The 11887-nt window shown below is 47.2% G+C and overlaps 1 protein-coding gene across 2 annotated transcripts in view; it reads left to right on the top strand.

The window, feature by feature from the left end:
- Positions 1-11887, top strand: part of LOC122792261 (CD2-associated protein-like) — a 1538751-nt gene that overhangs the window by 1508820 nt on the left and 18044 nt on the right. The gene's annotated exons all lie outside the window — the stretch shown is intronic.

The following is an 11887-nucleotide window of genomic DNA, read 5'->3' as shown; positions in this document are numbered from 1 at the left end:
GCCGTTTTAGCTGCAGAAATGTACTCAGTTGACAACTGAGTACGTTTCTGCAAAAACCACAATGGAGCCATGTCAGCTCCAAATAAAGGGTGCATATGTGTCAGGCAGCATGCCAATGGCCAAATATGTGGCCATTGGCAAGGTAACCTGATGCAAAAGTAATAAAAATATAATTTTTTTTTTCAGCGATCGCCGATGTTTAAACTCAGCGCAGCCCCGTGCAAACGGGCTGCGCTGTACAAAACATAAAAATGAAGGCTATAAACCCACAAATGTGGGTTTTATGCAATACATGGATTTACAATGCAGGGACCAGCAGACCAAAAACAACATGGCCACCGTTTAGTGGTTGCTAAGGGGGGAAGCTGAGTCTAAGACATGTAACTAAGCATTAGTAGGCAATCTGATGCAAATGAGTGTTAGGATACTGAATTCCACTGTCACATAGCAAATGAGCACATTCTGAGTAGTGTAAGAGTTACAGAAGGGGGAGGAACAGAGTAGGAGATAGGTGACATCACAGGGGGGAATGGCAGAAAGAAATGCAGTTCATTGGAGGTCAAAGTTACATGACAGATGTCAGACACATATCATGGAAAGAGGAGTGCCACAACATAAGCATGGGAAAGTCAAGAAATGGAAGGTGTACACTGTTGCCTACACCAAAGTTTCTTGCTGGGTGTGCATGCGCACGTGTGCATGCCATGAAGCGTGAGTAGGACAGTGTGCACACGTGTAAGGCAGACTGAGCATGTGGGAGCGTGTTGGGAGATGTTTAACACTGTTTGCACGGGTGTGCATGCGTTTAAACCCGAATAAGCAGATTCTGAACCGTGTAAGCATGTGTGCACGCAAGTAAGCCACTGTGAGCGTGTTTCTGCTGGTATACACGCTGCTCCCCCCTGAGGAAACAGAAAGGAAAAAGGAAGCAACAGAATTAGTAGGAAGCTAGCAGGGAATACTGCTGGAGCTAGCAGGCGAAAACAATTAGAAGCAGGCAATTACACAGGCAGAATAGTAGCTTAGCCCAACACTTAAAAATCTGAAAACAGCAGTGCAAGATGTTTCTCTCAAGAGACACTGCAAGACAGGAGTAAGCTATTAGAAGTGAAAACTGAAAAAGCTGAACTCAGAGCAGAAATGTTAGGGGCTGCCATAGCTGTCATAATGAGACATAGGCGACTTGCTGAGGGTGGTGACAATGCAGATGGTGCCAGACAACCCACAGTGAGGAGACGGAGAAGAGTGTACAGGCCCAGGGTCACCTACCACGGGTTACATGAGCTGGAGATAGTAGAGCTATAGAGTGGACAGAGACCTCCTGCAGCAAATAGTGGAGCTGTGCAGGCCACGCCTCACACACAGAACCAACAGAGGGGAACCCATCCCAGTGGAAACCAAGGTATGTGTTGGCCTAAGAATACTAGCAACAGGTACCTTCCAGAGACCAACTGGTGATATGATGGGGATATCACAGGCATCAGCCTCCAGGGTACTGCACCAGTTCCTGGATGCCATGTCAGCACATGTCGGTGATTATGTATATTTCCCCAATGCCCGTGAGGTATTGGCCAGCAATATGCGTCTCTTCCAGCAAATAGCGGAATACCCTGAGGTAGTGGGTGCAATAGACTGCACGCACATACGCATCAAAGCACCAGCCGGTGAGCGGGGTAGGGCCTACATTAACTGCAAGGGCTTCCCTCCATCAACTGCCAGGTCGTGTGTGATGCCCAGGGCATAATAATGAATGTGTGTGCTGGCTGCCCTGGGAGCTACCATGATTCCCACATCTGGCATTTGACGCAGCTGTACCAGACATTTGCCAATGGGGACATCCCACATGGACACCTAGTGGGGGATGCAGGTTATGCACTGGAGCCGTGGCTGATGACACCCATCAGAAACGCACACACACCTGAACAGGAACGCCATAATGAGGCACACGCACAAACACGTAATGTAATAGAGCATGTGTTTGGGCTGCTCAAGTCACAGTTCCGGTGTCTGGACACATCTGGTGGAGCCTTGCAGTACACACCAACTACATGTACCCAAATTGTCATGGTATGTGCTATGCTACATAATATGATCTTGCGAAAACAGCTGCAGCAGGACCAGCATAGGGCTGGGCCAAACAGCCCCCCACCATTGCCAAGGCCATCACAGGCAGAGCGTGACTCAGAGGAGGAACAACCTGAGCCTGCCCCAGTAGGCAGAAGGAGGCGTGCCCAGTATGCCCTGGCCTTGGCAAAGAGGCAACGCATAGCACATACACTGGCTCAGTAGGAACCCTGGGAATGATACCCCTCTGACTCACTCAAATAATAACAGGGATGCCTAAAATGACATGACCTGCTCACAAACATGTACAGGGAGTGTAATATGTGCATCCGACAGAGGCAGCCCTGCAGCACCACCTGAGGCATGAATGCCATGTGTTAAGTAATGTAACACCATGTACTATATGCACACCTGAGGACCCTGACTAACATCCTACCCTCACCAAGCATCATGCCACAATATGACAATGAGATGATCAAGTGCAATAATTGGCTGAAGTATCGCAGTTAGTCAAAGGGGATCCAATGTGTGCCAGCCTGGGATGACATGCTGAGCATGACATGATGCTCCACCTGCTAGGACTGGCATGCACCTATCAGTGCAGGCCGTATGGATACTGGCAAAGGCTGTTGTTACCCACAGCGTGCCCTGAATAGGTAAGGCTCAAAACACAAACCTACCTCCATAGGTATCAGAAGGGATAAGAACCTAGATGTAATGCTACCCAATGCCAGAAGTCGAAACAGCAAGATGCATGCAGTCTAAACTCACCCAGTATGGAGAATGTTGATATCTGTGCTGTAACAGAAAACTGGGTCAAGGCTCACAACAGCACCCTAACACTACCAGGTTACACCTCATACTGTGCTGTACAGCCTCAAAACATGGAACAAGCTACAAAAGGAGGGTGACTAGCAATAATTGTCAAGGATAACCACACCCCATGTTGGTACCACAACAAGAAGCAGCATGGACTAGCCATGGTCAAGTAACAGTGGCTAAAACTGCCCCCAGTTTATAGCCTGCTACAGACTACTGTCCCAACACCAGGAACTGCACCTGGCCTATGCTGGAATACATGAATATATCAAGTCCTCCAAACCACATTATATTGGGTGACTGAAAATACCCAGACATAGACTGGGAGCATTATACTAGCCCCAACACTGTAGGACAAAAGTTCATAGAATCCATAAACCAAAATGCCCAGGAACAACGTACCACTCCCACAAGAGGGGTAAGCATACTGGATGTGATAATCAGCAACATGGGTACTGGATGGCAAGACGAGAAGTGTATTGCTCACTGGTAAAACCAGACCATAGAGTAATCACACTGGATATACAAATCCTGACCACAGTCCCTGGCCAGAAAACCACAGTGAAAAACATGTGTAAAGCAATATTTGCACTCCTCCAAACTGATGTGGAATCCATTAAAGGTCCTGTGCAGGTGCAAAATATGGGCCACACCTCAGAACCTGTAATACAGCCATTCCATGAACACTGCCAAGAATGCTTGGATTATGCAATCCTAAATTAAAACAAGACACAATGCCATACACGCAGGCATCTGGCATGGTGGACACCAGCCATAACCAAACCATGCAAGAGAATGAGGAAGCTACTACATGATAGAGCAAACATAAAAATGAAGTAATCACTGATCAGTAGTATGGCAATAAAATATGTCCACACATACAATCCACTAAGGCCAGCCACAACAAGTTGAATCTGTGAATCTTGAGGCAATGTTACACCTGCCCCAAGTACACAGACAACCCCCAACTCACCCAAGAAATACAAATATATGTGAGAGATGCAACCATCTATCCAAACTGGAGGCTGAGCTCCCTCAACTCAGTACTCCCAAAACTAGTCAGGAGGAGAAGGTAACCACACACACCACAAACCCAGTCCCACATAGACCTATCACAACTGCAAACCAAAGACATAAACACAGAAAAACATTCCCGGAGGCCCAAATTACAAACACACCACACCAACAGAGGCCTCCAAAGCAGACACCCAATCAAACAACCTCCAAACATAGCACATGCAACACATAGTACACAAAGCTGGTGTGCCAAACAGTCACAGGCCAGAAGGAGAAACAACATGCCTGATACAGTTGTAATAGGTGACTCCATAGCGAGACACACTGCTGTCCCGCACACCAGACTGAACAAGGGAAAGGGTACAGTAAGCTGCCTGTAGGCTGCCACAATACGCCACATAACACAAGTATGCAGGTCACCCCAAAGCAAGTAGAAATATGATGCAGTCATAGTCCATGCTGGTGTGAATGACCTGAGATGTACCTCCGCGGACTACATGAAAAGAGACATAGATGAGCTCTCTGATTATGTAGTCCAGGCCGGTATGACACTGACCGTTTGCAGCATCCTACCCTCACCAAGAATGATGCCACAGTACAAACACGGAATGATCAGTTATAACAAGTGGCACAATTACTGGTGTCATTCCAAGGGGATCCAATGTCTGTCTGCTTGGGATGTCATGCTTGACAAGCCACGCAGCTGTTCCAGGGATGGCTTGCACCTGTTACCCTGGACGTCTGGATAATGGATAAGGCTTTTGCCACCTCCATAGAGCCTTTCATAGGCAAGGCTGAAAAGACTAACCCACCACCCTACAAAACATAAGTGGAAAGAAACATAAGGGTAATGCTGACCAATGCCAGATGTGTAAACCCCAATATGCATGCTCCTGAGGCCATCCCCAGTATGGAGAACATTGATGTCTGTGCAGTGACAGAAACCTGCTGCAAGCCTCCTGACAGCACACCAGCACTACCAGGTTATACCACATATCATGCGTCATGGCCCCAAAACCTGGAACAAAACATAAAAGGAGGGTGAGTATCCATATTCAGCACAGACACCCATACGTCCAGGTAACTGACAATGCACAAGGCATTGGAGTCCACCCATGTGCAACTAACCGTAGGCAAGACTGCTGTACAGTCTGTAGCATGCTACAGACCACACCCTCACACACAGGAACCCCACCCAGCCGTCCTGAAGACACTGGACAGTATGAATGTCCCACCAAATACCAAACAAGGTACTCACAAATTACCACATAGGTGGTAAACCATTATGTATGGAAGGAGTAATCAGGGACCTAGGGACACAAGTGGACAGTAACCTGTTATGTGACACTCACATTGCCAATGTGGCTAGGAAGACTGTCTACATTGGACACCGTATCATGAAAGGATTCACATCTACGTCAACAGAGGTCATTGTGCCCCTATACTGTTCTCTTATCACACCCATAATCTAGTACAATGCCTCATATGGGATGTACCTTACCTGACACCTGCAGCAGTTAGAAAGACCTCAAAGGTACCTCACCAAGAGGATAAAGGGTCTCAAATATATGTCATATGCTGCCTGGCTGTAGACACCCCAGCTGAATGCAGTCACATACTGCCTACACAGAGGCATTGCATGCCTGTTGTACAAGGCCATGTCCAACACAGGAGTAATGGACATGCTCCACCCCAGAAAACTCAAAGCCATCGGAGCTGTGAGAGTGAGAGATGTCAACCTCAACACATAATGAAATAGGATGTGCTGGAGGGACAGATACATAACCCAGAGGCTCCCCACACCCTGGAACAGAATCCCACTCCATGTTAGGCAGAGCCCCTCACTGACACTCTTCAACAGGAATCTTGCCAAGTGGATGGATGATCGTAGAGTTACACTGGGGTCTTCACTGTGTCACGTCCAGACAGAGGCACAGCAAAGCAAATCATAAATGGCCATAATATTCACATAGCAAGGGGTGGCGAAAGCCACACACACTCTGGCTAGGCTAACAAATGCCCTAGGGTGGATAGCCTAGTATGAACCTATGAACCTATGAAGATACAAATTGTACAGGACACTAAGGATAATCCCAAGGCTTCCACAACTGATGGTAGGAACCGTGTTGGGAATTCACAGATATGCTCTGAATCACACAAATATCACAAACAACATACCAAACACACACACATATTGCCAACATACATCCTGACAGGTGCAGTGCAAACCCCCAGAATGCAAAATATCTATCCCAGCAGACTGCTGGCCCCTGACATTGCAGATGCTGAGGTAACAGCCAGCATCTACAAAGCAAAACACACAGCAGCAATGGTATGAGATGGTGTCCTGGGCTGAGTCCAACATGGACTCCAAGACGAATGGAATGCCAAATCACACTACTGCTCAATGTCAGCCTTACCACAGGATATGTACCCAAAGAGCAGTGTACAACAACAGTGGTCCTTCTCAACAAAGGTGTTGCCTGAATGGATACTGAAAACTACCACCCCAGAATCCTGAGAAGCTCGGTCTGCACAGCTATGGAAAGGATCAGCATGTACCGCAGACATAAAGATATTGGGGACCTACTGACACCGGACCCTACCCAGTGTGGCTTTCTTAAGTGCAGATCCTGCCCCTAAACATGTTTGACTCATTTGAAACAGTCATTAAGGTCATTGATGAGGGCAATGTGGTCCACACAGCGTAGCTGGACCTTGCAAAGGCTTCTATACAATACCCTACGTGTTCATTATAGATATGCTCACCAGCTTAAATATAAACCCCTATGTCAGTAGAGGGGTTGCAAACCAGACCAAGGACAGAACAGACATGGTCAGACATGCTGCAGCCATGTCAGACTACAAACCAGATATAACTGGCATCCCACAAGGCTTGGTCCTGGGATCTCCCTCGTCTGGTATATATGTCCCATAGGTACAGGCCAACATGGAAGGACTGTGTCTGAACATGTTTGCAGAGGACTACAAACTGCTCACCATATATGACCCTCCAGCTGACACAAGCATCCCACAAAAGGGCCACATAGAAACAGACAACTGGTGCCATAGCCATGTCAGCAAGCTAATTGCAGAAAAGTGTATAGTCAACCCCGTGGTTATACAGTAAGTGCCCACCAATTACCACATAGGTGTTAACCCATTACGTACTTAACATGTAATGAGAGACCTGGGGACACAAGGTGATAGATATCCTGCATTGGACAAACATGTGGCTGTAGTGTTCACAGAAACATACCATATACCCACCTAATCATGAAGGTTGTCAGATCTAGATAAGGGAGGGTCATTGTGGCTCTGCAGTCATCCTTCATCAGCGTTACAATTGACTACAATAGCCCCTGTGGGATGTACCTCAGCAGACACCTCCATCAACTGTAAAGTCCCCAACAGTACCTCACCAGGAGTATCAAAGAGCTTGCACAGATGCCATGTGTTGCCTGATTAAACAAACTGCAGCTACACACACTGCCATACTGCCCACCCAGAGGCAAGCTGTGCCTGATGTATAAAGCCATGTCCAAGCTGGTATCAATAAACATGCTGCACCTTGTACAATCTGAATGGCAGTGAGCTATGCACATGAGAGACCTGAACCCCAGCACTGACTTACATAGGACAAGCTGTACTGCATGATCCATAACACAGAAGCCACCCCACCCATGAGTAAACTCCCAGTACAGGCTATCCATAGAGTCACTCATCGATTCTCCTCAAGAGGAATCTTGATGAGTGGATGGGAGATGGTAGCTTTACCCTGGGTATCACTGTTATGTCACAGGTAGACAGAGGCACAGTATACTAACCATGACATATGTCATGGCAAACTCCACTTACAATGTGTGTCGAAGGACAAACACACTCTCCGACTAGCATTAGAAATGGCCTAGGGCACATCGCTAGTGTTTGCAAATGTACACCTATGTTGTGGAATACACTACCAATGTTGGACAAGCCTGGTTTAAGTAGTTCATATCTGAACATAATGCAACATGGTCAGATGTGCACAACTGGCCCCTAACCAGGCTGTTGTGCTCACTATGGAAATGTAAAGCAGTGATAGGACTAAAGCCCAGGATACTGTCCACCACAGTCAAAGTACTGAACCAGTACACTATACAGTACTACAGTGTTAGGTCAGTGTGAAAGGATGTTGACAACTGTATGCAAAGTATCCCATGCAAACCCTGCAGGCACAGTATAATCCCTGTTGTGTTCACACACAAAGCAGTTGGACAGTAACTACACAACATGACACACAACACACAACCATAAACGGGAGATATTTGTTGAAGTTCACACTCATCCACAAATGTGGTGGGCTGCAGAGTTCAACATATGGAAAGCTCACACTGGGCATGCTCACACACTTTGATAAATGAGACATATGTCAGACAACATGCCATGGGAAGGCTGAACTGGGCATGCTCACACACTTAGGCCAAATCTCAGTTTAGCAGTTGGCCACACATATCTGGTATTTGTACGTGTTATTCCAGGAACCAACCACATTACAGCAATCTGCCCAGTGCACACAGTTAAATGACTACAGAGACATACGTGATATAGTGGATCCCTCCCATATGCAAACATCTTCCACAGATACACAAGTTGTTCATACAAACAGGGAATGCTATGGCAATAAAGACCTGCAAACAGTCTATCAGCAACAAATAATGTGCATTTGACAATTAAACATATGGGTGTAGAGGTCAACACTAGGCTGTTTGCCCTAGGGAATGACAGCTTAGCCAGAGTGTGCTTGGCGTCTGCCTCCCCACAGGATGCACATTCCCCTTTCTAAACACTGATGATGTCAGCACCCTATAAGTACAGCAGGAGAAGGGAAACCTCCCAGTAATGTGAATAGCGTGCTCTGCTAATGCGTCCGTCTCAAGTGTCATAACATAGTTAGGTAGGGGTTTGAATCCTGCAAATGCTCAGTGTGTGAGTGGGGTTGGTGTGTGTGCAAGTCTGTGTGAGGGAAATGTCCCTTTTGGCAACTGGGAAAACACACTACAGGATGCACATTCCCCTTTCTAAACACTGATGATGTCAGCACCCTATAAGTACAGCAGGAGAAGGGAAACCTCCCAGTAATGCAAATAGCATGCTCTGCTAATGCGTCTGTCTCGAGTGTCATAACATAGTTAGGTAGGGGTTTGAATCCTGCAAGTGTGTGTGTTTGGATGAGGGGGGTTAGTGTCTGTGTGAGGGAAATGTCCCTTTTGGCAACTGGGAAAACACACTACAGGATGCACATTCCCCTTTCTAAACACTGATGATGTCAGCACCCTACAAGTACAGCAGGAGAAGGTATGTGGCATGGACAATGACTGAGTCATATGTGTCCATGCCTCTGACTGACCTGTATGCTTGTGTTATGTGGTGGACCATAGTGCCCCACGGGCATATCACTGTGACCTTCACCTTGTCCAGCCTGGTGAGCATGACCACACTGTACCGGACAATAAAGGTAGCTAACACAACTGTGGCAGGTGTGTTGTCTAGCCGTACAGGCTGTGACTGTTTGGCACACAGGATTTGTGTGCTATGTGTTATGTGTGATGTGTTCAGGCATAACGTATGCCTGTGTGCCAGCTGCAGAGGTGTGTGCCGCTCAGGCAGGATGCTATTCTAAGGCTCCACAAATGGCCCAGTGTGTACACGTGCTTGTATTGCTGTCAGTGTAGGTCTACATCAGACTGGTATTGTAGTCACTGTAGTATTGCATGCCACCTGACAGGTTATGCCAGTACTGGGTTCAGAGTGCTTAGTCCCCAGTTTGGCTATGTGGTTCCATCTCATACATGTGTTGTACGTCCATGTGTAGGGGAGAGGGTTGACTGTGTACATGTGGCAGCTGTGACATTGCCACATGACCCACATATTCCACAACTGTACCATAGAGGTGACTGACAACTGACCTTTGCACATGCTACCATAGTATTGTGATTGCCATGGTGATTAACAGCACATAGGGCCAATGGGGAACAAGGTACATAGGTTCATAGGTTCATAGCTTCATACTAGGCTATCTGCCCTAGGGCATTTAAGAACCTAGCCAGAATGTGTTTGGCTGTCGCCATCCATTGTAAATATATCTTGCCATGCCCTTTTCCGAGGTTAGTATACTGTGCCTCTGTCTAACAGTGACACAGAAGTGATACCCGGGGTAAACTGACAATGTCCCATCCACTCATCAAGATTCCTCTTGAAGAGAGTCAATGAGGGACTCTGCCTAACCTGGACTGGGATTTTATTCCAGAGTGAAGTGAGCCTCTGGGTTATGAATCTGTCCCTCCAGCATGTCCTATTTATTTCAGTGCTGAGGTTCAGGTCTCTCAAGCGTGTAGCCCGATGGGATTTGGATATTCTCAGGTGCAGCATGCCCATTAATTCCGGGTTTGACATGGCGTTATACATTAGGCACAGATCGCCTCTGAACAGGCGGTATGCCACTGAGTAGAGCTGGGGTTTCTTTAACCGGTCAGCATATGGCATCTGTTTGAGCCCTTTGATCCTCTTGGTGAGGTACTTGTGGGGTCTTTCCAGTTGCTGCAGGTGTCTGGTAAGGTACATCCCAACAGGGGGATTGTACTCAATTATGGGCCTGATGAGGGATGAGTAAAGAGGCACGATGTCCTCCCCTGATGTAGATGTGAATCCCTTCATGATGGGGTGGGCTATATACAATGCCTTTCTAACCACTTTGGCCACGTGGTTGTCAAATGAGAGATTGCTATCAACTTGGGTCCCCAGGTCCCTAATTACTTCTTCTGTACGTAATGGAGTACCACCTATGTGGTACTTTGTGGGCACTTTGTTTTTGCCAAAGGGAGTGACTATACACATTTTTGCATTCAGCTGGAGGCCATGGCTCTGGCACAAGTTGTCTGTTTCTATGAGGCCCCTTTGGAAGATGCTTGTGTCGGCTGGAGAGTCGATTATGGTGGCCAGTTTGCAGTCATCTGCATATTTGGTCAGCCACAGTCCTTCCGTGTTGGCCTGTACCTCCGATAAATATATACCAAACAAGAGAGGTCCCAGGACTGAGCCTTGTGGGACACCACTTGTAACTGGTTTGGAGTCTGGCATGGCTCCAGCAGTTCTAACCATGTGGGTTCTGTCCTTGAGCCAGTGTGCAATCCATCTAGTGACATAGGGGCTCATATTTAAGCTGGTGAGCTTCTCTAGAATGCCCGAGTGGGGTATTGTTTTGAAGGCTTTTGCGAGGTCCAGGTAGGCTGTGTGGACCACCTTCCCTCGTCAATGGCCTTGGTGACTGTTTCAAAGAAATCAACCAGGTTTGAGAGGCAGGATCTGCCCTTAACAAAGCCAAACTGGGTATGAACCAGTGTCTGTAGGTCCCCAATATCTATATTTATGTGGTCCATGATGATCCTTTCCATAGCTCTGCAGACCAAGCTAGTGTGGCTTATGGGGCGATAGTGTCCAGGATCCGTTGAGGCACCACCTTTCTGTAGAGGGACCACTGTTGCTGTACGCCACACTTTGGACACATATCCTGTAGTAAGGCTGGGATTGAACAGTAGTTTTATGTTTGGTTGTAGCACGTCTTGGAGGTCATGTAGGACACAGCCCGGGACACTGTCTGGTCCCATTGATGCAGTGTGTATTGCTTTGGAGAGGGCGGCTCTTACCTGAGCATCTGAGATGTCAGGGGGGCAGCACTCTGCTGGGATACATATTTGCCCTTTCGGTGTGGAGGGGGGTGAGAAGTTTGCACTGAACCTGTCAGCTAGAATGTTGGCAATGTCTGTGGGTTTGGTGTTTCTATTGACATTTTGGACTACCTCTGAGCATATCTGGGAATTACCACCCAGGTTCCTAACATAACTAAAGAAAGCCTTGTGATTATCCTTAGTGTCCTGTGCAATTTCTCTCGAAGCTGGCCTTAGACAATCTTATGAGTGCCTGTAGTTATTTGCTAATACTGATCAGT

Source organism: Protopterus annectens, chromosome 1.part2, assembly GCF_019279795.1.
Source record: "Protopterus annectens isolate FY-2018-M chromosome 1.part2, PAN1.0, whole genome shotgun sequence".
Taxonomy (NCBI): Eukaryota; Metazoa; Chordata; order Ceratodontiformes; family Protopteridae; genus Protopterus; species Protopterus annectens.
This window is presented reverse-complemented; position numbering and strand designations above follow the sequence as displayed.